A 23,335-nucleotide genomic window follows, 5' to 3' on the forward strand; every position below is an offset into this window, starting at 1 on the left:
TTCACCTGTTTTCAGCAGTGAGACAGTCATCATCACTCATCTTTCCATAGAAAGGGAAAGTAGAAATTAACAGTGGGGAAATGCAGCTGGGGTCTACTTTATGCTTTGAGTACAAACTTTACTCCTGGAGCACAAGTGGCTTATTTTAAAATTGACATTTTTTTCCTTTTCTTTTTCCTCCCAATCTCCCTTTCCCTAACAGTGGGGGAAAATATAGACTACCATATCTCTATCTTGTCCTTCACTGCCTACAAGAGTGTCACTGCCCACAGGATTTTCAACAGAGACAAGGACCAATCTTTTGGCATCAATTTGACCCTTTCCCCTTGTCCCCCTCCCTTCCCCAACAGTGATTATTAGATTACTTGCATTTATCCAATTTAACAAATTTTATCAAATCCTTCAGGTGATTGAAGGTACTCAAAAGGATTTCTCCAGTAAAATAGTGATTTTTACTATTAAAATTCAATTCAACAGATTGAATTCTCTGACAAGATCTTTTGATCATAGGTAGATTTATTTAACCTATTCAACATTCACAGTATGAGCTTTTAGAAGAGTTTATTATTAATTTCTGAAACAGGAAAATTATTGTTATAACAACAATAGCAGAAAAGATGCCATGATTGATATAAAAGTGTTTGAAATGTCTTCAGAAGGAAGGTTAACATGATGCAAAACAGTCTATCATGACTCAAATTCCAAGCATATTATATGAGTTTCAATATGTAAATGACTATTATTTCACAATTCATATACAATTAAATTTATTAATAATCTATACACAATTTAATCTGCTTTAGATTTTTAAATTAAAATTAATTAAACATTAATTTTAGATTTTGAGACAGCTTAGAAAAAGGGCCATTTATGAAATTTATTAATTAAATACAAACAAAAAATTCAGTGTCAAGCAAAAGCGAATTAAGCAAACATATAAACTATAAGAGTTAATATGAATGATCTTTATATTTGGATCTGAGTTTCTAAATCACCAATACAAAAATGAAATATTATTTAATTGATAAATTTCATTATCAAAAGGAGAGGAGGTATATGACAGTTTTTACACAGAAACTGTTTATCATACTACAAAATTTTTTGAATAAAAATATTTTATGCAAAATATCCTATTGAGTATCTGAAATACTAAAGCAGTTGACTATTGAAATGCTAAGTCAATGTCATTACATGAAAATGAAATAAGTATGTATTTGTTTTCATTGACACCAGATGACAATAGCCAGAGCTTTATCAAAACCTTAAGGATAGCATGAACTTTTGTTGTTTCTCCTTTCCCCTCCTACTTTATTAAGGTACAATTGTAAATAGAAGTTGTAACATTAAAAGTATAGAACATGATGTTGATATTTGTGTTCTGAAATGATTACCACAACCTAGCTGATTTACATATCCATCAACTCACATTGTCTCCTTCTGCATGTGTCTGTGTGTTAAGAACCAAGATCTACTCATTCAGCCAACTGCAAGTATGCAACACCTTGTTATTAACTACAGTCACTACACTCTACATGAGATCTCCAGAGCTTTCTCCGCTTACATAACTCAAACTTGGTACCCTTTCTCCAACATTTCCCTACTTCATACACCCTCAGGCCTCGCAACCACCATTCCACTCTTTGTTTTCATGAATTTAGCTTTTTAAGATTTCACACACAAGTGAGATCATGCAGCATTTGTCTTTTTCTGTATCTGGCTTATTTCATTTAGTATAATTTCTTCTAGGTTTATTCTTGTTGTCACAGATGACAGATTTCCTGATTTGTAAAGGCTGAATAATATTCTGTTGTGAATGGGTATTATCCCATTTTCCTTATCTGGTCATTCATGGATGGACACAAGTTGAATCCACATCATGGATATTATAAATGTGACCCCTGGAATGTGGGAGTGCAGAAATCTCTTCAACTTATTGATTTCATTTCCTTTGGATATATACCCTAGTGGGGGGTTAAATTTCCAGATTATATGGTAGTTTTATTTTTAAACTGGGAACTACCACACTGTTCTCCATAATAGTTGTACTAATTTACATTCCCACTAACAGTGTACAAGGGTGTCCTTTTCTCCACATCATGACCAACACTTGCTATCTTTTGAATTTTTGATGGTAGCTATTCTATCAGCTCTAAGTAATATTGTCATTTTGCATTATGTTTTCCTGATAGTTAGTGGTGTAACTGTGGATCATTTTATGTCTTCTACTGAGAAATGTCTATTTAGATCTTACATCCTTTTGATAATCAAGTTATATGCTATCTTGCTATTGAGTTGTGTTCTATATGTATTTTGTTCTTTATATATTATAACTCCTAATGAAATATACAAATCAAAAATATTTTCTTCTACTATGTAGGTTATCTTTCACTTTTAATCATTTCCTTTGTGTTATAAAAACATTTTAGTGTGATATAATCCCATTTGTCTGCTTTTACTTTTGTGGGGAGATCTATTGGGATAATATCCAAAAAATAGCATTGCCTAAACTAGCATAAAGAAAATTTTCACTGTTTTATTCTAGTGGTTTTATAGTTTCAGGTCTTATGTTTAAGAATCTGCTACATTTCAAATTTGGAATGCCCTCCTAAAGGCCCCTGTGGTATAGAATTTGTTCTAGCCTATGACACTATTGGGAGGTAGTGGCACTTTAAGAGTTGGGGCCTAATTAAAGGTCTTAGGTAATTAGCTGTGTGTCCCCAGAAAGGATTGTAAGGCCCTATCCTCTTACTCTCTTTTTTCACTTCCCTGCCATAAGGTGAATGGACTTCCTCTGCCGTACAACCTTATCATAAGGCACTGTGCTATCATAGACACAAAGCAATAGTGCTAATTAGTCATGAATGTGAAACCTCAAAAACAGAACCAAAATAAACATCTCCTCTTCTTAAGTTGATTGACTTAAAAACTCTCAATCATTTTCAGATAATTTTTATATATTGCAAGAGATGAGTCCAGTTTCTTTCTTCTGCATGTGGATATTTGTTTTTCCTATTATCATTTATTGAAGAGACTATCTTTTTTGCCACTGTGTGTTCTTTCCACCTTTGTGGAAACCCAACTGATTATAAATGCCTTGATTCATTTCTAGGATCTCTATTCTTTCCCATGAGTCTGTATCTCAGTTTGTATGCCAGTCCCATGCCATTTTGTTTGCTGTAGGTTTATAGCATATCTTGGAATCAGTAAGTGTGATATCTTCAGTTTTCTTCTTCTTCTTCTTCATGGTTGTTTCAGATATTTGGGGGTTTGTGCTTTTATATGAATTTTAGTGTTTTTTATTTCTTTTTTTTTTTAACTTGAGGTGAAGCTTTATTTTGTGGCATTATTTCATGCATTCACACTTTCTAAACAACTTTCTACATGGATAGAATAATAGAATATCAACTTCCAACATGATACAAACAAACATGTATAAGTTAGCCAAAGAACACCTTTCTGTAATTGGCAGCAATAAAGACCCAACCAAAAAAGAAAAAGAAAAAAAAAGTCAACAGGTTTCTTGACTCTTTCACTACTGAAAATAAAGCATTAATTAGCAGAAGATGCTAGAGATTTTGGTTAGATACCCAGAAAGATAACCATTATCTAATTTTTTCTGCTGTTAAAAATTAAAAGAGATGATATACATAAATGCATGGAGATCATGCATAATTGTGGTCAAGACATTGCCAGTTATATAAGAAAAAAGTTTATTATAACTGTGTTTTTCCAGTTTCTTTTTTTTTTAATTTTTTTTTATTGGTTGTTCAAAACATTATAAAGCTCTTGACATATCATATTTCATACATTAGATTCAAGTTGGTTATGAACTCCCAATTTTACCCCAAATACAGATTGCAGAATCACATCGGTTACACATCCACATTTTTACATAATGCCCTATTAGTAACTGTTGTATTATGCTACCTTTCCTATCCTCTACCATCCCCCCTCCCTCCCCTCCCATCTTCTCTCTCTACCCCATCCACTGTAATTCATATCTCTCCTTGTTTATTTTCCCATTCCCCTCACAACCTCTTATATGTAATTTTGTATAACAATGAGGGTCTCCCTCCATTACCATGCAATTTCCCTTTTCTCTCCCTTTCCATCCCACCTCATGTATCTGTTTAATGTTAATCTTTTCTTCCTGCTCTTCCTCCCTGCTCTGTTCTTAGTTGCTCTCATTATATCAAAGAAGACATTTGGTATTTGTTTTTTAGGGATTGGCTAGCTTCACTAAGCATAATCTGCTCTAGTGCCATCCATTTCCCTGCAAATTCCATGATTTTGTCATTTTTTAGTGCTGCGTAATACTCCATGGTGTATAAATGCCACTTTTTTTTAATCCATTCATCTATTGAAGGGAATCTGGGTTGGTTCCACAGTCTAGCAATTGTGAATTGTGCTGCTATGAACATCGATGTAGCAGTATCCCTGTAGTACGCTCTTTTAAGGTCTTCAGGGAAAAGTCCAAGAAGGGCAATAGCTGGGTCAAATGGTGGTTCCATTCCCAGCTTTCCCAGGAATCTCCATACTGCTTTCCAGATTGGCCGCACCAGTTTGCAGTCCCACCAGCAATGTACAAGAGTACCCTTTTCCCCACATCCTCTCCAGCACTTGTTGTTGTTTGACTTCATAATGGCTGCCAATCTTACTGGAGTGAGATGGTATCTTAGGGTGGTTTTGATTTGCATTTCTCTGACTGCTAGAGATGGTGAGCATTTTTTCATGTACTTGTTGATTGATTGTATGTCCTCCTCTGAGAAGTGTCTGTTCAGGTCTTTGGCCCATTTGTTGATTGGGTTATTTGTTTTCTTATTGTTTAATTTTTTGAGTTCTTTGTATACTCTGGATATTAGGGCTCTATCTGAAGTGTGAGGAGTAAAAATTTGTTCCCATGATGTAGGCTCCCTATTTACCTCTTTTATTGTTTCTCTTGCTGAGAGAAAACTTTTCAGTTTAAGTAAGTCCCATTTGTTGATTTTTGTTATCAACTTTTGTGCTATGGGTGTCCTATTAAGGAATTTGGAGCCCGACCCTACAATATGTAGATCGGAGCCAACTTTTTCTTCTATCAGACGCAGAGTCTCTGATTTGATATCTAGCTCCTTGATCCACTTTGAGTTAACTTTTGTGCATGGCGAGAGGAGGGGATTCAGTTTCATTTTGTTGCATATGGATTTCCAGTTTTCCCAGCACCATTTGTTGAAGATGCTATCCTCCCTCCATTGCATGCTTTTAGCTCCTTTATCAAATATAAGATAGTTGTAGCTTTGTGGATTAGTCTCTGTGTCCTCTATTCTGTACCATTGGTCCACCCGCCTGTTTTGGTACCAGTACCATGCTGCTTTTGTTACTATTGCTCTGTAATATAGTTTTAAGTCTAGTATCGCTATACCGCCTGATTCGCACTTCCTGCTTAGAATTGCTTTTGCTATTCTGGGTCTTTTATTTTTCCATATGAATTTCATGATTGCTTTATCCATTTCTACAAGAAATGCCGTTGGGATTTTGATTGGCATTGCATTAAACCTATAGAGAACTTTTGGTAATATCGCCATTTTGATGATGTTAGTTCTGCCTATCCATGAACAGGGTATATTTTTCCATCTTCTAAGATCTTCTTCTACTTCTCTTTTTAGGGTTTTGTAGTTTTCATTATATAAATCTTTCACCTCTTTTGTTAGGTTGATTCCCAAGTATTTTATTTTTTTTGAGGATATTGTGAATGGAGTGTTTTTCCTCATTTCTGTTTCAGAAGTTTTGTCGATGATATACAGAAATGCCTTTGATTTATGCGTGTTGATTTTATATCCTGCCACTTTGTTTTTTATTTCTATTTTGTGAAACAATACCAATGAAATTTGATGGAGATATGTTGAATCTGTAGATTTCTTTAGATGTTATGGACATTCTAGAGCAGTCCTTCTTTAAATTTATGTGCACAAATAATTATCCATTTACTTTTATATTCTTCAATTATTTTTATCAATATTTTATTGTTTTCAGTGTATCAATCATTCACCCCCTTGTTTAAATATATTCCTAAGTATTTTTGATTTTATTGTAACTGGGTGCTGTTGATTAATTTGTTGAACCATTCATTTTTAGTGTGTAGAAGAAACTCAATTGACTTTTGTGAGATAATTCTTTATTGTACAATTTTACTAAATTTACTAACAGCTTTAAAATTTTTTTTTGGAGTTTTTATTGTTTTATATATATAGATCATGTCATGTTCAAACACAGACAATTTTACCTTACTTTCTGATTTGGATACCAGTTGATTGTCCTTGGCTTATTCTTTGGCTTGGATTTCCAGTACTCTATTACATAAAACTGATAAAAGTGAGGATCCTTGCATTGGTCCTGGTCTAAAGGAAAAAACAAAAGTTGAAAGTTTTTAAACATTAAGTATGGTGTTTACTTTGGGCTCTTATATATGGTGTTTATCACACTAAGTTACATTCCATTTGTTGAGAGGGTCTGTCATGAAAGATATTGTCAATGCTTTTGCTGCATCTATTGAGTCGTATGATTTTATCTTTCATTCTCTTAATATGGTGTAGCGTATTTATTGATTTGCATGCATTGAACCATACTTGCAAACCAGGAATCAATGCCACTTGATTGTTGTACATATTCCTTTTAATGAGCTATTAAATTTCATCTGCTAGTAGTTTGTATAGGATTTTTTTTTTGCATCTATGTAAATTAGGAACATTGGCTTGACATTATCTTCTCTTGTAGTTTCCTTGTTTGACTGTGATAAGTTATGCTAGTCTCATTACAGGTTTGGAAGTGTTCCCTCCTCTTCAATTTTGGGAAAAAGAGAATTTATATCCATTCTTTTTGTACTGGGCAGAATTTAGCAGTAAATCCATGAGATGCTGGATTTTCTTTGTCGTAAGTTTTGAGTATTGATTCAATCTTTGTACTTATTATTGGTCTTTTTAGACTTCCAATTTCTTTATAATTTGGTATTGATGAGTTGCATATTCCTAGGAATTTATCTGTTTCTTATAAATTATTCAATTTTGACATGTAATTTTATTCATATTATTCTTATATGACCCTTTATTTTTCTGTGGTACAGTTGAAATATTTCCTCTTTCATTTGTAATTTTACTTATTAGAATCTTTTCTGTTTTCTTAGTCTAATTAAAGGTTTGAAAATTTTATTTATCTTTTCAAACTGACTCTTACTTTCATTGATCTATCCTCTTCTTCTTCTAGTCTCTAAATTTCATTTATTTATTCTCTGGTCTTTATTATTTCCTTTCTTATGCTAGCGTGGACTTAGTTTGTTCTTCTTTTTCTAGTTCCTTGAGCTGTAAAGTTAGATTGTTTATATCTTTCTTTTTTCCTTAACTAAGAATTTATCACTATGATCTTCATTTAGATGTGATTTTGCTGAGACTCATAAATTTTGGTATAATGTTTCTTCTTTTATTTGCCTCAAGAATTTTTAAAAAGAATTTTCCTTTTGATTTCTACTTTTACCCATTAGATGATCAAGTACGGATTGTTTAATCTTTATATATATTTGAATTTTCCAATTTTCTATTTCTTATTAATTTCTTGTTTCATAACATTGTGGTAGGAAAAATATTGATATTATTTAAATCTCATTAAACTTTTAAGACTTGTTTTGCAGACTACTATCTGACATGCCCCAGGAGAGTGGTCCATGTGTGCTTGAAAAGAATGCTTGTACTGTTGCTGTTAGCTGGAATGATTTGTATATGTCTATTAGTCTCACCTGACTATAGTGTTCTTCAGGGCTGCCATTTTATTATTGATTGTTTTTCTGGAAATCTACCCATTGCTGAAAGTGGGTTATTGAAATCCTCTACAGTTATCATATTGCTCTTTAATTAATTTCCCCTTATTAATGTCAATATTTGTTTTATATATTTAGATTCCTCAAAGTTGAGCACATATATATTTATAATTTTATAGTCACTTGATAAATTGATTATTTATCATTAGGACCTTCTTTATCTCTTGTGACAGTTTTTGACTAAGTCTACCTTGTGTGATACAGTTGTAATCAGACTGGCTTTCTTTTTTGCTACCATTTGTGTGGAATATCTTTTCCATTCATTCCTTCATTTTCAGCCTATCTGTACCTTTAAAGTTATTCTTTTGCAGGCAACATGTGTTTGAATTTTTTTTCTTCTAATTTGGCCTATGTAAATTTTTCATTACAAAATTTAATTCACCTACTTTTAAAGTAGGTATTGATAGAAAAGAATTACTATTCCTATTTTGTTAACTTTTTCTGACTGCAGTTCATTTTTTCCCTTTCTTCTTGTCTTCTTTGGTGATTGATTAATTTTTGTAGTGATATATTTTGATGCCTTTCTCTTCATCTGTTAGATATCTTGCATTGGTATTTTAAGAAGTAAGCACCTGCCAGATGTGGTGGCACATGCCTGTTATCCCAGCAACTTCAGAGTCTGAGGAAGAGGAATCACAAGTTCAAAGCCAGCCTGGGCAGTGTAGTAAGACCCTAAGTAACATGGTGAGACTCTGTCTCAAACTAAAAAAAGGAGGGGGGGGGTGCTGTGGAAATAGCTTAGTGTGAGAGCCCCAGGGGTTTAATCCCCAGAACAATGACAACAATAAAATAAATAAGCACCATTTTAGCTTTTATAGTCTTAAAGGACAAAATAAGCCCCTCACTCAGTCAGCTGATTCAAAAGTTCTGTGTGGGTGACTGGTGGATCTGTGGACATGCTTGTTGTTTGAGTCCTCCTGTGGGCTGACCTGGTACCTAGGTCATCTTGCAGGCAGGCCTAATACCTGGATTCACAGAGGCTGACCTAGCACCTTGGTCTGTGGGGGCTGGCCTGGCTTTGGAGTGGGACTAGAAACTGGGTCCTCAGAGTCTGACCTGGAGTTTGAGTGGCACCAATGTGGTAAGTCTAATGCCAGGGTCCATGGCACAATTAGATGCTCACTTTGCTCTCTTTCCTCCTTGTGGTAGTGTGAGTCAACTCTTCACTGCCATAACAAAATACCTGAGATAATCAACTTAAACAGAGGAAAGGTTTATTTCATATCTTAGTATTAAAGATTTCAGTACCTAGTCCCTCAGCCTTGTTGGTTTGGGGGCACTACCTCATGGCTAGGAGTGCATGGTGAAGTAAGCTGCTAACCTCATGGCAGTCTAGAAGCCAAAGATAGAGAGAAAGAGTCTCGCCCTTTGAGGGCATGTCTATAGTGACCTAAGACCTTCTACTGGGTCCCACTGCTTAAGGATTGCACCTTGAGCTAGGTAGACTTCTGCATGATCTAAGTCATGAAGCATCAGGCTGGGGAACAAGCCTTTACCACATGCGTTTTTAGGGGGCATTTCATGTCCGAAATGCAGCAGGAAGGAATATCTTTCTACACCATGCTGCAAAGGCTTGGAGGGTGGTGACAAAACCATCCTGGTCTGTCCCCATGTCTGTGTCCCACAGGTGTTGTCATCTCTTACTTGGATTTGTTCACTCTTGGGAAGTTATTTTCCCACATGGATGGTCCATCAAACTGATATTTCTGTCAGGAGATATATGTGAGAATTTCTATTCTATCATCTTGCTTACTGTTCTTTCTGCTATGATTTTTTTTGCTATATTTTCTTTCTTACATGTTTATAAATATCAATAAAGTATAAACAAAGATTTGAAATCCAAATTTACTTCATTGTCCATTTACATTTTAGCAACAATATCTAAAGGCACTTAGGCATTGTGGAAATTTCATTTATATATCACCAGTCTGAAAAACCTAGACATAAGTATATCAGTACGCTGTCATCAATTTAGTGCTAATAAAAGGTTTTATAGAGGAGGTTTGGTCTTACTGCATACTATCATAAGACTGTCCCATTAGTAGATGCAGCTGATATTTTAACAAAAGTATTTATGTATAAATGAATGAATAAATGAAAAAAAATGAATGAATTTTGGCTATAGAGTTTAGGATAGTACTCCCCTCACAGACAGCATTAAGTAACCCCAGCTGTGGAATTTGGAGGGCTCAGTGGGTGATGAACCAGACAGCTCAGTACTCCACTTTCCAATTTCATCAGCATCTTTTATAAGCCATCTGTAACATTGCAGTGATACCTCAATTAACACAGCCTTTGGAACAAAGCTCCTTTATAATCAAGTTGGCAGCATTGACAATAGCTCATAAACATGCAAAGCATGCTACCATGTGTCATTCTACTCAGTGACAATGTTCTAATTAAACTGCATGTGTGCACATGGCAAACACTGTTGTGCTTAACTCCCATTGGCACACACAGTCAATACGGCTGATCTCAGAATGCCCATGGCATTATTTAGTTTGTTCTCTCCTCTTGGCTTTTTTTTTCTGATCTCTCTTGACATTTAATGGCCATATCTGCTCCCACTCAAGTTGCCTTACTGTTCTTTACTTACTTATGGTTCCCTATCATAGTTTTTAAAAGGTGGGGTTTCCTGTGGATAACTATTCCTGTGTGGCTCCCCTGATGGACCTTGGCTAGTTCTGAGGTACTATATATTTATGCAACTAGTTACCACACAGTATAACATCACATCTGCCAATAGTGCAAGGGATGGATAACAAAGGCTTTAGGGAGAGCTAGGTAGACTTCTGTGTGATCTAAGTCATGAAGCCTTCATTGTTGAATCACTACCAACTCCTAAGTAATTCATTTTTGCTGAGCTTTGTTCCATTCCCACATTCTAAAACAAGAAGTTTGGTGACCTCTAATAATGTTTCCAGACCTAGCTTTCTGGAATTCAAAAGTACAACTGGACACCTGTGACTCTCTCCAAGAGTTTGGAGAATTGAAAATACATGTTTTGGCTGATCTGTTTTATGACTTAAGTCACAAAAGAAAACAAATTTCTATGACAATATTTCTCTTTTACTGGGCTTGATGGTGCATGCCTCTAATCCCAGCAACTCAGGAGGCTGAGGCAGTACCATTACAAGTTCAAGGCCAGCCTGGGCAACTTAGTGCAACTCTGTGTCAAAATCAAAAGTAAAAGGGGCTGGGAATATAGCTGAGTGGTAGGCACCCCAGTGTTCAATTTCTGGTACCCAAAACAAAACAAAACAAAATTTTCTTTCAATATAAAAGAAATTATCTCTGGGATTCTTAATAATCCCTTAGAAGGAAAAAAGAGCAGAGAATTACAAAACTACGTGGTATGATTTCACTTTTGTTCCCGGAATCCAGACAGATGTTTCCAGCCTCAGGAAAGGATTCACTGTTTTTCATCTGTGACCATAGAAGCATGTATCAAAACATACCTTCCACCAACCTTTGTTCTTGAGTCCCTGGGATGTGTATTGCTCCGTAGGTCTCTTCCTTTGTGCACATACTGAGAAAAAATATACTAGCATTAAGTTCCTAAAAAACACATGAATAAACATATTTTAAATATCACCTATTGTTAACCCGGCTTCCTCCTACTCTTGATTCTCCTGGCCTTTCATCATCCCTAGGTAGTGGGAGGGTGGAAGGGTGAATTCAAAGTACATAATTTGGGATTGCTGGATTTACCCTGCTCATAAAGCAACACTGGGCATTTTGCCTGTAACTCTTTGGAGAGAATTTACCAGGGACTGTCCCCAAGCTTACCATGAACTCATAGGGTTTAGAGGTAGAAATGGTCATGTCCCTTGATGTCACATATTCAAAGTTCTTTTTTTTTTCTCCTTTCTATTTACTCTGCCTTCATGAAGTACTGAAATCTCAGATTAATGAAAACTGTCAGAAATTTTAGCAAGTGTTTCCTCTGCTGCAGACCCTTCCACACCTTTTCCAAGTGAGAGTTGATTTCTGCCTGAACCTTTCCTTTGGTAAAGAACTCACTTCCTCAGGAGGGAGAAGTCAGCTCCATTTCTGCACAGCATCAACTTTGAATTCTTCTCTGTATATTGGAGTAAAATATGCTTCGCTTCAATTTCTACCTAATGAAATTTTTCATTCTGCCTTTTGGGGTCACCGATTATTCTGCTAATCCTTAATAGCTTTTAAAATCTTTGAAGGCCGCTATCACAGTTTCTGAGATGAAGTTTCTTGAATTCTCCCAAAGAAGGAAGTCGAGTCAAAAAATTGGTTTAGAGAAGAAATGATAATTATAGGGATATGAAATGATTTCCAGGTGATCACAATATTATTATTATCATCATCAGTAGAGACGAAGTGGAAATTAGGTAGCAGAAGACAAATGAAACCCTCACGTCCTCAAATCTCAAATAATGAATTGATGAATCAGTCAGATTTATCAAAAACAGCAAGTCAGAGCTCCAACTTGGCAGGAGGAAAGCTGTCACATTCCCCCTTTCTACTCCTATCTCCTCAGACTCCCTCTGTTGCTAATTATCTACTATGAAAGTATTGCTGCAAGCTTACCAATGATTAGAAAAAGAAAGCAAGAGATAAACTGATAAAGTTACTAAAGCCAAGCTCAGAGAGACATGGGGGGTGACACAGAAGATGACACATTCAGGGTACAAAGGATCATTTTCCAGGTAGGAGAACAACCCCACATTTAATACTTCAAAAGTGAAAAGGGACAACTGAACTGGTCTGCATTTCACTCTGCACAGAAATGTCAAAGGACAAAATGAGGGTGCAGGATGCTGTAATCCGCAGAATGCAGTTGTAAGAATTAAAATGTTTTTTAAATTTATTTTCAACCAGAGTAGTGTGGCTATTAGAAAAAAAAAAGTTCAAATAAAAGGCTAGATCCATGGAAGTGTGTATCCATACAGATTACTGATGTTCAGGCCAAGCCGAGGATATGGTTCTAACTACCAAGGCTCTCAAGAAATTCAAACATTCTGGATTATTTTGGGAAGAATTTGGTTAGGCTTTTGAAAGTAACAGAAGAGTGTCTTAAGAAAAAGAAATGAAGGCATTTGAGGATGTTCGGCTTAAATCAGAAAAAGCTCATGGAGAAATGTCAAAGCTCTTATGATGAAGAAGAATTAGAACAAGGGGCGGGGGGAATTAGAAGGCGACATAAAGTTGACTTTATGAACAGAGAGGACTCTTCAACTGTGAAGTTGGACCTCCCAGTCAAGAAACTGAATCTTGAGTTCATGGCTGAGGATGCTTCCGGGGAAGTTCAGGCAGTTGATGAACATCCCAGCTCACTAAGTCCTTAAACTATCAAACCTCAGAAGAAGACAGAATTTTGAGATTCGAATTTTCTCGAGTTTTAAGACAAACATCACTGAGGTAGGAGAAAGGGATCCACATTAGAAGCCTAAGTTCTAATAAGAGCTTTGCACTAAACAATTTTGACTTTAAGCAAATTGTTTTTATCTTTGGGCTTGTTTATTTCTTTTACAAAAGTTAGAAATCTGACCTTGGGTGAGTGATTTTCAAATGTTAAATCTTACCCAGAAACATAAAAAATGAAAATAAGTTAAATATTTATACCTGAGTTGAAGGAAGTAGGGATGGGTTCTCTTTTCTGTCTGAGGCTTCTGAAGGCAGCTTCTGAAGGGGCTTCTCACATTCCTCGGAGACTCCAAGCAGCATTGTGCATCATGTCCCCATGATCCCTGGGATCCTACGAGGATGCTGGATGCTCTATGTATCATCCAGCACTTCCTATCTCATAGAATCAGGAAAAGAAATTGGGATTTTGAAGGTCATCAGGAAAGTTAGTAATTGAGGTATTTAACACCATTCGAGTATAACCCCCTAAACGTACTCAGTATCCTACTATTTCTGAGCCTCTGTCAATTAATTTTCTTAGGACTAGAATATCTTCCCAAGTTTTATATAGGCCCAAGTACTATATACATTTCAAAACAAAGCTCAAATTTCCTCCAGAAAAAAAATTTCCTAAACCTGCCCCACTTCCCATTCCTTTGCCATCTCTTGGAACACTACATTGCATATGTTTGTTTTGTATCTCAGAGACAGCATAATGAAAAGTGCTTGAAATTAGGAGTGGTAGCTTCTCTAACTTGCCAATAATGTCACCTTGGGAAAGTAACTTAACTTCTTTGAGCCTCAGTTTCCTTGTTTGTAGAGCAGGAGTGGGCTTGCACAATGAAGAGGGTCTTTGCAAAGATTAAATGAGATAATTCATGCAAAACATAGAGCACAAAGAAAAAGCCTTGAGATTAACCCCATCCATTCTTTCCTTTTGCCTGGGTGAAAGGAAATTTAAACACTTCTTTGGGTAAGAGCTTCCTACTTTTATGACTTGGTTATCTCTGCTCCCTATTTTCCTTTGACTCCATCATCACTCAATATTCATAATAGTGAAATGGAGAGAGAGAGAGAGAGACAGACAGACAGAAAGAGAGAGAGAGAAATTGAATAAGTAAAGAAGAAAGTGTATTATCTCTTTCATTAGCAATGTTTTATAGAGCTTGTGTTTACTTATCTAATCTGATTTGATTCTCATAGCAACACCCTGTGGAAGACATTGCTCTTTTACTGATAGCTGAGAAAACCCAGGTGAATTATTAAGTACTTAACTCAAAGTCACTCTCTAGTTGGAGAGGAACTGAGATTCAAAATTGGTCCTTTCTTATTTTAGAACTCAAGACTTTTCTACTTTGTGTTACTAGTTAAGTGCACTTTATTTTGTTTGTTTCAGCTCATGGAAGAGTAAAATGCTTCCATTTGGTGTGAATACTGGGGAAGAGGAGGTGAGATCTCACTCCACATCAGAAGACTAAGAGAAGTATCCTGATCCTGCAGGAAATAGCCTGATGTAGTCTTTTTTTCACCTGTGGGAATCTTTCCTGGTAAGTTACTGCAAAACACCAAGATTTATGGCCCCATTCTGTGGGAGTATCTATGCTCCTTCCTCACACTCAAAATCTCTGTCTGAGATGTGAAACTTCTCTGGGAGAGTTTTTTCCTTTTTCAGCTTTGCCCTTGCTTGTTTCTACATAGATCCATAGCTCACTCTGTGCTTCCCATCCCTGGATTTTGCAATCACCCTCAGGCCTTTTGAGAAATAGGAGTTGTCCCTGAAGTTCACCCTAACACATCAGCTAAGAAGTCCCAGAAGCTTTTGGCTGAGACTCACAGATCAAGGCAGAGCATTGAAATAGGTACCAGCAATTTACTAATCTCAAATATGGGGCATCTGGGTACAGGAAACACCATAAAACTCTTGATGAAACAGTTGCCAACATATTTCACCTACCTTCCTTTTCCACATACTCTGCTTGCCCCAACTCACCTTGATATATAGTTCAGAGTGATAAATATACTTCTGAAGGCAGAGCTGGGCACTAGCCCTTCCTTCCTCTGGGCATGGCTGGGGTTTACATGCAACCTATAACCCAGCACTAAGGATGCCTCACACAAAGACAACCATTTCAGGGTATGGATATTTTCCTCATTCTGGCTAAATTCATAACTATTGGATCTGTGCTAGCTTCAATGGGAACACAACAACCTTCCTTCCTCTCTTTCTTGAAACATGGCTACCTAAAATAGAACTGAGACAAATTGCATGGATTTTGACAGATTCACTTCTTCATATTAAACTCTGAGAATTGCACAGTAATGAAGATATTTTGAAGAGAGCATGATGGAACAGAGATGTCAGACATGGTTCTTAATACCTATTTCATATTCTCAGCAACATTGTCAAGAATTTACATAGCATCGGGAATGTTAGGGCCATTGCATTCCTAACATCAGTGGACTTTTTACCTCCACACTCCAAGGCAATGGGGAAACTAGGATTTATTGCTTTGTACCTACTATTTATCAAGCATTGTGCAAGTGGCTTGTGTACTTGTTTTCTATCATTGCTATGGAAACATGGTGAAGTAGGTATTAAATGACCATTTTCAGATGAGAAAATGGAGTGTCAGGCTACCAGAAGTGAATAGGAGCATGAGTTTATATTCAAACTCTGCTCTCTCTACTATAGATATACTTCTGTTCTTCCATGCTTAATAAGTAACTTCCACTTTCTAGTTTTCTGGTTGCACTCTGGGTCCTTTGGAAATCACTGTAGTGGGTTCATATGGAATATCTATGTCAGAATACCAGTACTTGTGAAGAAAAAACATAATATAGCTGAGATCTCCTCCTTGTGGATGACCACCGAGAGGTAGATCCAGGAATTTATAAGAAGGTTTAGAATTGTATGACAAGGGACAAACTGCACATAAGTGACAAGGGGGTACTAAGTGAGGGAAGGATAAAATACACCCGGGAAGTCTTCATTGAAGAACTGATCTCTGAAAGAGTGAAACTTATCTAGAGCAGAGGGGTGGGGTCTGGGAGATTGAGGGTCAGCCTTATGCATCAGTTAGCTTTTTTCCCCTCCAAGAGAAAAGATAAATTTCTTTCCAAAGTCTTTGTTTTAGAATGCTCAGTGACCACAGTGATGGTTTGCAGGACATAGCCTCACATCCTGATGCTTTAACACAAAAGGCTGACCCACTCTGCAGGACTTGCTCCAGAGACTATGCTTTGGTGTACAGATTACTAGGGTAGAAATTTGGTCCTAACCTGCCTGGTCCAGCTATGAGATCCTTACAATTTTTTGTTTGTTTGTTTTGTGGGCTGACTGGTAGTTTTTTCTTTGCTGATCCTCAGTGGACTCTGAATTAAAGTAGAAATGGAAACATTGGAAGGCTGATCTGTGAAGGGGCTTCTAGTGCTGGCTTGCCATAGGTCTTCTCACAAAAAGCTCATGCTTCTAAATATAGGGGAATGAGCTCTGGAATGAGTGTCAGGAGTTATTGGCCCAGCCCTAATGAGGTGTGTGATCTTGGGTAACTGCTTTTCACTTCCTGGGTTTCAGTTTTCCCATCGAAAAATGAACAAGCTAGAGAGGCTCTCCCAAGTCCCTCTGCAATGTGACATTTATGAATCTAAATATTCTGTCTTAAATTATTTCTAACAAACATATCCCTTTCAATAATAAAATAAAGGAAACAAAATAGGCCTCCTGAAGGCACCAAAATGAATATTTGATATTATTCAATTAAATCGGTTTTGACTGGAATTTAGCATCTTTTGCACAGACAATGACTCAGAAAATTAATTAGCTCTTGCTTTAATTAAATAATAATCCTGTTTAACGCCAATTAAAATACCACATCTGAGTCCATGTGCTGCGGTAAGGTGTAGTTAATGCAGGAAACATGCTCCTTGGCCATGTGGAGCTGGGTTGATGACTGAGGTGTTGGGGCTCCTGATTTCCAGATAGACACTCAGGGCTCCAAACCACAGCACAAAAATTACCAGAGGCCATGGGTGCAGCCCTCTCTGATGAAATCCTGCATACCTTAGCTTTCTTCATCATATTATTTTGCTTGTCTTATTATTAGCATTAAAGACACAGAGAAAAATCTAATAACAGTGCTGAGTTTTCCAGAAGCCAAGCCATTTTGCCTAGTCTAGCATTCCTCCAGAAAATTTCAGTTATGGCTGCACAAAAGAGATTTTTGGACTTCTCTGAACATTAGAGTGATATTACTCATTTAGATTCCTGCATGATTAAAATTATTAAATAATAATCATAAAACCCTCCTTGCTGTTGTGATCAGACTTATTCTTTCTCTCCTTTAAAATGACATGATTTTGGTTTCAGCTAGTTTATGTCAGCTGCATATACTGTGTTCAATTTTAGTTTCATATGTAATTGCATCATATGGCATTTCTAGTATAGCTTATTTTCATGACTTAATAGACATATTGATCAAGTTTGCTTTGAAAAAAGTAATGTCTAAGGTTCTACAGTATGCATTCATACTTTAGAGTCTATGATCAAAAATTCAAATGCTAAAATTCTAACCCACAAAGTGATGGTACTAGGAGGCGAGTCCTTTTCACAAGTGACTAGGTCATGATGGAAGAGCTCTCAGGTATGGGATTAGTGACCTAATAAAAAGGCTCAAAGAGCTCATTTGCACTTTTTCCACAATGTGGGAACACAGGGAGGAAAAGCTGACTATGAAACATGGGCACTCACGGAACACCAAGTCTGCCAGGGACTTGATTATGGACTTCTTATTTTCCAGAACCCTGAGAAATAAATTTCTATTCATAAGCTACCCATTCTATAGTGTTTTGTTGCAGCAGCATGAGCAAAGATAATTTCCACTATAAAGAAATGATAAATGTTTGAGGAGATAAATATATTTAATCTGATTTAATGGTTATATGATGTATACATGTATCAAAAATTCACATGGTACCCTATTAATAGGTGCAATTTTTATATTTCTATGTATTGGTTAAAAATAAAATTTTTAAAAGCCTCACAAGAACCTTTTAACACAAGTGTCATTGTTTCTTTTTTTATAGATAAGAAACTTGAATTTCAAAGCATTTAAACAGTTCCCCCAACATCACAGATCTAGACCTGCTACTCTCTGTCTCTGGGCACTACTCTGCATGTAGCGGGAATTCAGTAACATCAAATGAAAAGATGGAAAATTGTGTTCTTCCTTTTCATAAGTCCTCCAAGGAGCATAGAAATTTAGGACTACACAAGTTGGCTCTTCTTTGTTGGTGCTCCACATAAGCAGTCAATGCCAAGACCTTAAAGAAGTAGTCAAAAGAAAAACAAAATGAGAAATAGTGCAATTTAAAAAAATAATATCCCCCCCCAAATATATAACCAAGTTTTTTTGACTAAAAATGTCCACAAAACACTGCTTCTCCTTTAAAAAGTAGAGACTAATCCCCATTTACTCCCCTGGGCTGGTCTCAAAATTTGTCTGGCTAATAGAGTGTAGCCAAAGTGAAATCCTGGGACTTGCAAGAATAAGAAGAAGGAAGTCTTGCAAGTGGTCCTGCAGGAATGTAATTCCCAGGGAGTGCTGAGTTGTCATGTAACATTAACTGCCCTGGGATCTGAGATTGCCATGCTTAAAAGGCCATATGTAGGTGCCCTTGTCAACAGTTCCAACCAGTCCCAATCTCCCAGCCATCTCTGCCAAGACATAAAACATGTGAATGAAGTTGTCTGTGACACTCTAGACCAGTCATCAGCCATCTAGACCAGCCATCTAAATACTCTCAAATGACTTCAATCAATGCCACGTGGAGCAAAAATATTGCTTGATTGAGTCTATCCAGATTTCTTGACCCACAAAATTATGAGATATAATAAAATGGTTATTTTAAGTCATAGACTTTGGCATGGTTTGTGAGTTAGCCCTAGGTAACTGGAATACGAAACTACAGAGGAGTGGGGAAGGAAGTAATCATGATATGTCTTAATATGTTGTTTATTTCTACAGTAAAATTAGAAACTGAAACTTATAAGTCATGGCACTGTATCTCCTTCTTCTCCCCCAAAAGTTCAGAAGTCAAATGCTATTGCCCAAGGGTAGGTCCTTTTTTCCTCTATGAATTCAAGAAATCTGGAAGTACCATGTGCCAGACTCTATACCAAGTAGTGCCAATGAATGGAAGCCTCGTATGAAAAAAATTAATCAATAATTTCAAGAGAAATAATAGATACAGAGTTTAAGTATATGGGTTCTAGAGTTAGACTATGGCAAAAGTGATTTCTACACTTTTTAGTTGATGGAATTTGCTTTAAGCCTCTTACACAGTCATTTTCTTTAGCTCCAAAATACTGTCAGGAACTATCTTAGAGAATTATGTTGAGGATTAAATGAGATAAGGCATATAATAATTATTAGTATAAATTATTATTCATGTAAATAATTGCCACACAATTAGGGCACACAGAAACAATAGTACAGCATCAAGGAAGGACACTTGGCCACATTGAAGGCAGGTGACTTCTGGAATAATGTAGCTAAGTGTTTGAATGTAAATCCATGCCTGAAATAGGTATCTCTGCTTGTGTGACAAATTGCTACCCTTTCCAGTATGAAAGGGACCTGAGTCAAACTGCCACAGGCGATCAATTGGTCTCCTGGAAGAACAGAATCATATTAGAGGATCAGTGTTGGTCTCTCTTGCTGACACAATAGACATTCAGAGGCAGCAAGAGCTAAGCCATTCTCAGCAAGTGGGAATCCATGTCATTAAGCCGATGCCTAGCCTTCAGCTCTGCCACCATGACCAAGCTGTGCACTCTTTGTGCCCAACTTAAACTGAGTCATTTTTCTACTTCTTTGTTCAGTACTTCTTTAGTGGTAGAAGATTTCTGTTGCATGTAAGTATGGGATACAGTATATTCACATCTCTGCTTATCCTTACACATATATCCACATAGCATCATCCCAGATCTATTTTCTCTGATTTTCTTGATTGGACATCAAGGCCATTAGCCACTACCTAAAAATCAATCAACCTGTCTGTAAACCTGTTTATAGATATCTCTATGCTCTTTCCTTGTAACACATCTGCTTCCACATAAAATGTTTTTTAAACAGATTTCATTGTTCAGTTCCATGCATTGGGAAGATTTTTTTCTTCTCAAGTGTAGGGGTTACCACTGAGTGAAACACTATCACTCTTTAGATTGCATTTTAAAATAAAGATGATGCATCTGTAATATTATTTTGAATCTTTTCCTCCCCTTTGAGGAACGGTCAAAGGTTCAGCTAGGGAAGGTTGCTGGTACAACCCTGGTAGATGACATGGAGGTTTGGACTACATACTCATGCAGTTTATCATGCTCTCTGGTGCTGCTCAGAGTCAATCCCAGCTTACCAGTTTATCATGTCTTCTGATTATTCTCAGGTTCAAATACCCTTTTCATCTTATAATGGACAACAATTGGGCACATATAACTTTATTATTTTATGGGTATTTCAGAATCCAAGTCATAATAAATGTTTCCAGACTCAGAGTCAGTTGCTATTCCATATTAAAACATGTTTCTCTACCATGGATCAGTAGTATGCCAAGAACTTTGTCACAAAAGATGTAATTTTCTAATGCTGAAAACAACCATGTTCTAGAGTCTCAGGGGGATATATTATAAATCTTCAACCTGAGTTTCCCATAGGCTTTATACTGTATCTTTTCCCAACACTGACATAGTTGGGAAATTATCCATAGTGTCTACTGGATAATTTCACCCAAGTGTCCCAGCAGATTGGACTATAGATGGATGGCTGCAAAACTCTTTTCTGCTCCTAGTTCCACTCAAGTCTGCCAGTCATTCAATGACTCAAAATATAGGCCAGAATACTATTCCTAAGTGTGTAATATTATGTGCCCATTGCCAAGAAGACCACCAGGCATCATGCTTTTTCTTTGTAGGTTATAAGAGACAGCAAATTTTCTTTTAGAGACTTTTTTGTATAATCTAACCAAGCCCAAATGAAGAAGAGAGGGAAAGAAGGCTAAGTGTAAGACAAGTTAAAGCTGTAAAGAATTCTTGAGCAAAAAGTCTTTCCTCAAGGATCCTGGAATAGCTCCCTTTGTGTACTGAAAGTTCTCAGTCATTAAGGAGAAGAAGCTAAGAAGTATAGTCTCAGTGCTAATGCTACAATGCATGTCAGAGCACACAACTAAAGCCTATGTCAGCTATGTTCTCTACAGTTAGGAATAAAACTCCCAAATTGTGTCTTATGGTTAAATATTTTTTCAAAGTGAATTGAATTCAGAGACAGTTACCAAATCACAATTAACACACTATGACTTTAAGTGCTGACTCAATATGAATTTTTTCATATTTGTTGATGGAACTCCACTATTACCTACGTTTGTTCTAAGCAATACATGAATCTAACTCAACTTCATTCTTTGTCTTCATTATTGGCATACAAGTCAAGAAAATGCCTTGTGGGAGTTTTAGTCTAAAAAAGAAAGGTGTTGTTTTTCCCTGCTTTCAAGTTTATGACTTGAAAATAATTTCCAGAAGGAGTTCATGAATAGTATTTGTGCTTTAGTGTAGGATTTAGCAATTCTTTCTATGAAGGGTCAGAGAGAGAATGTTTTCAGATTTGCAGGACATATGGTCTCTGTTGCAAATACCAACTCAGTCATTGTAGCATGGAAACAGCCTTAGACAATATGTAAGCAAATAGACATGTGTGTTTCCAATAAAACTTTATTCATAAAACAGGTAGAGGGAAATCTTTAGCTGTATGGGCCACAGATTGCCTATTCTTGATATAGTGGAAAAGGATAATAATTTCTGATCATGATTCCTATTTTTAACTCTTCTAATCAACCAAATGTCACTTTGCCTTTTCCTGAATAGTCCTCATTATTCCCATTTGTATCATATCCTTGTATTCACAGCCCTAGCACAGTGTCTGAGGCATGGTAAATTTTATGGTTTGCTGGGTCAACACATGCATAACTTGCTGATAGACTTTGGCACAATGGCTGACAGTTTACATCCAAATCTAATATTCTCTTTAAAATGTCAACTAATCCAGGGAGTTAAATTTATCTCCAGACCTCTATAAATCATGAATTTTGCATGTCCCCATGCTAATGAGATTAAACAAATATGCAAAGAGTTCTAGTCATCTAAATCAAGCAAGTGTGGGCCCACATTCAAGGGCATTGTTGAAGGGTTTGAGATATCTCTTAACTTTCCATTCATTCAGACTCAAAGGAATCCCAGAGGAGAAAATGAGTCCATTTTGGAAATAATCAAGATCATATTCATGAACTCCTTAATCTTACAGCCATAATTCTTTTTGGTAATATGGACTATGTCTTATTTGCCATGAGTTACTAAGTCAGTTCACCTCCATTGCTCTCTTATACAACAAGTAAGCTCAAACACCAGTATTTTACCCATGTCACAAGCAAGGCATAATAAACCAAATACCAGATAAATTTTGAGAATTCTGCTACAGATTCAAGAGAACAAAATCATGGGATGTGGAAATGCTAGTTACAATATATATATATATATATATATATATATATATATATATATATATATATTGGATGTGGAAATGCTAGTTACTATATATATATATATATATATATATATATATATATATATATATATATATCTTCTAATCATCATTTCACATTGAGGAAATAAAACTCAGAATGACCCCAAAACAATAACATCAGATCAAGTCACTTCTCTGTTTATAATGTTTCAATGACTTCCTTGTCATTTATTGACTCAACAGATGTTTCTGTAGCATCTGGGGTGTACACTGCTGATTTATTGCTGTACAAAGCGTACTTTTTCTTCTTTTATCAAGCTTTCATTCTGGTGGGGAATGTAAAGCATTTAACAAATGAATTAAAAATAGTTATAAACTTTCAAAAGTGCCACAAAGAACAAACAGAGGAGTGTGTAAAATAAGGGTGAATCATGACTGGCAGGCATGGAGGACTTAAGATATGATCAGAGGATGAGTAGAGATTTCCGAGGCAAAGAACAGGGTAGGAATACATGAGGAAGAAGGGATAACTAAATAT

Source organism: Marmota monax, unplaced genomic scaffold (genome assembly GCF_021218885.2).
Source record: "Marmota monax isolate L192 unplaced genomic scaffold, Marmota_monax_Labrador192_F-V1.1 WCK01_AAM20220418_F8-fsc00100, whole genome shotgun sequence".
Taxonomy (NCBI): Eukaryota; Metazoa; Chordata; class Mammalia; order Rodentia; family Sciuridae; genus Marmota; species Marmota monax.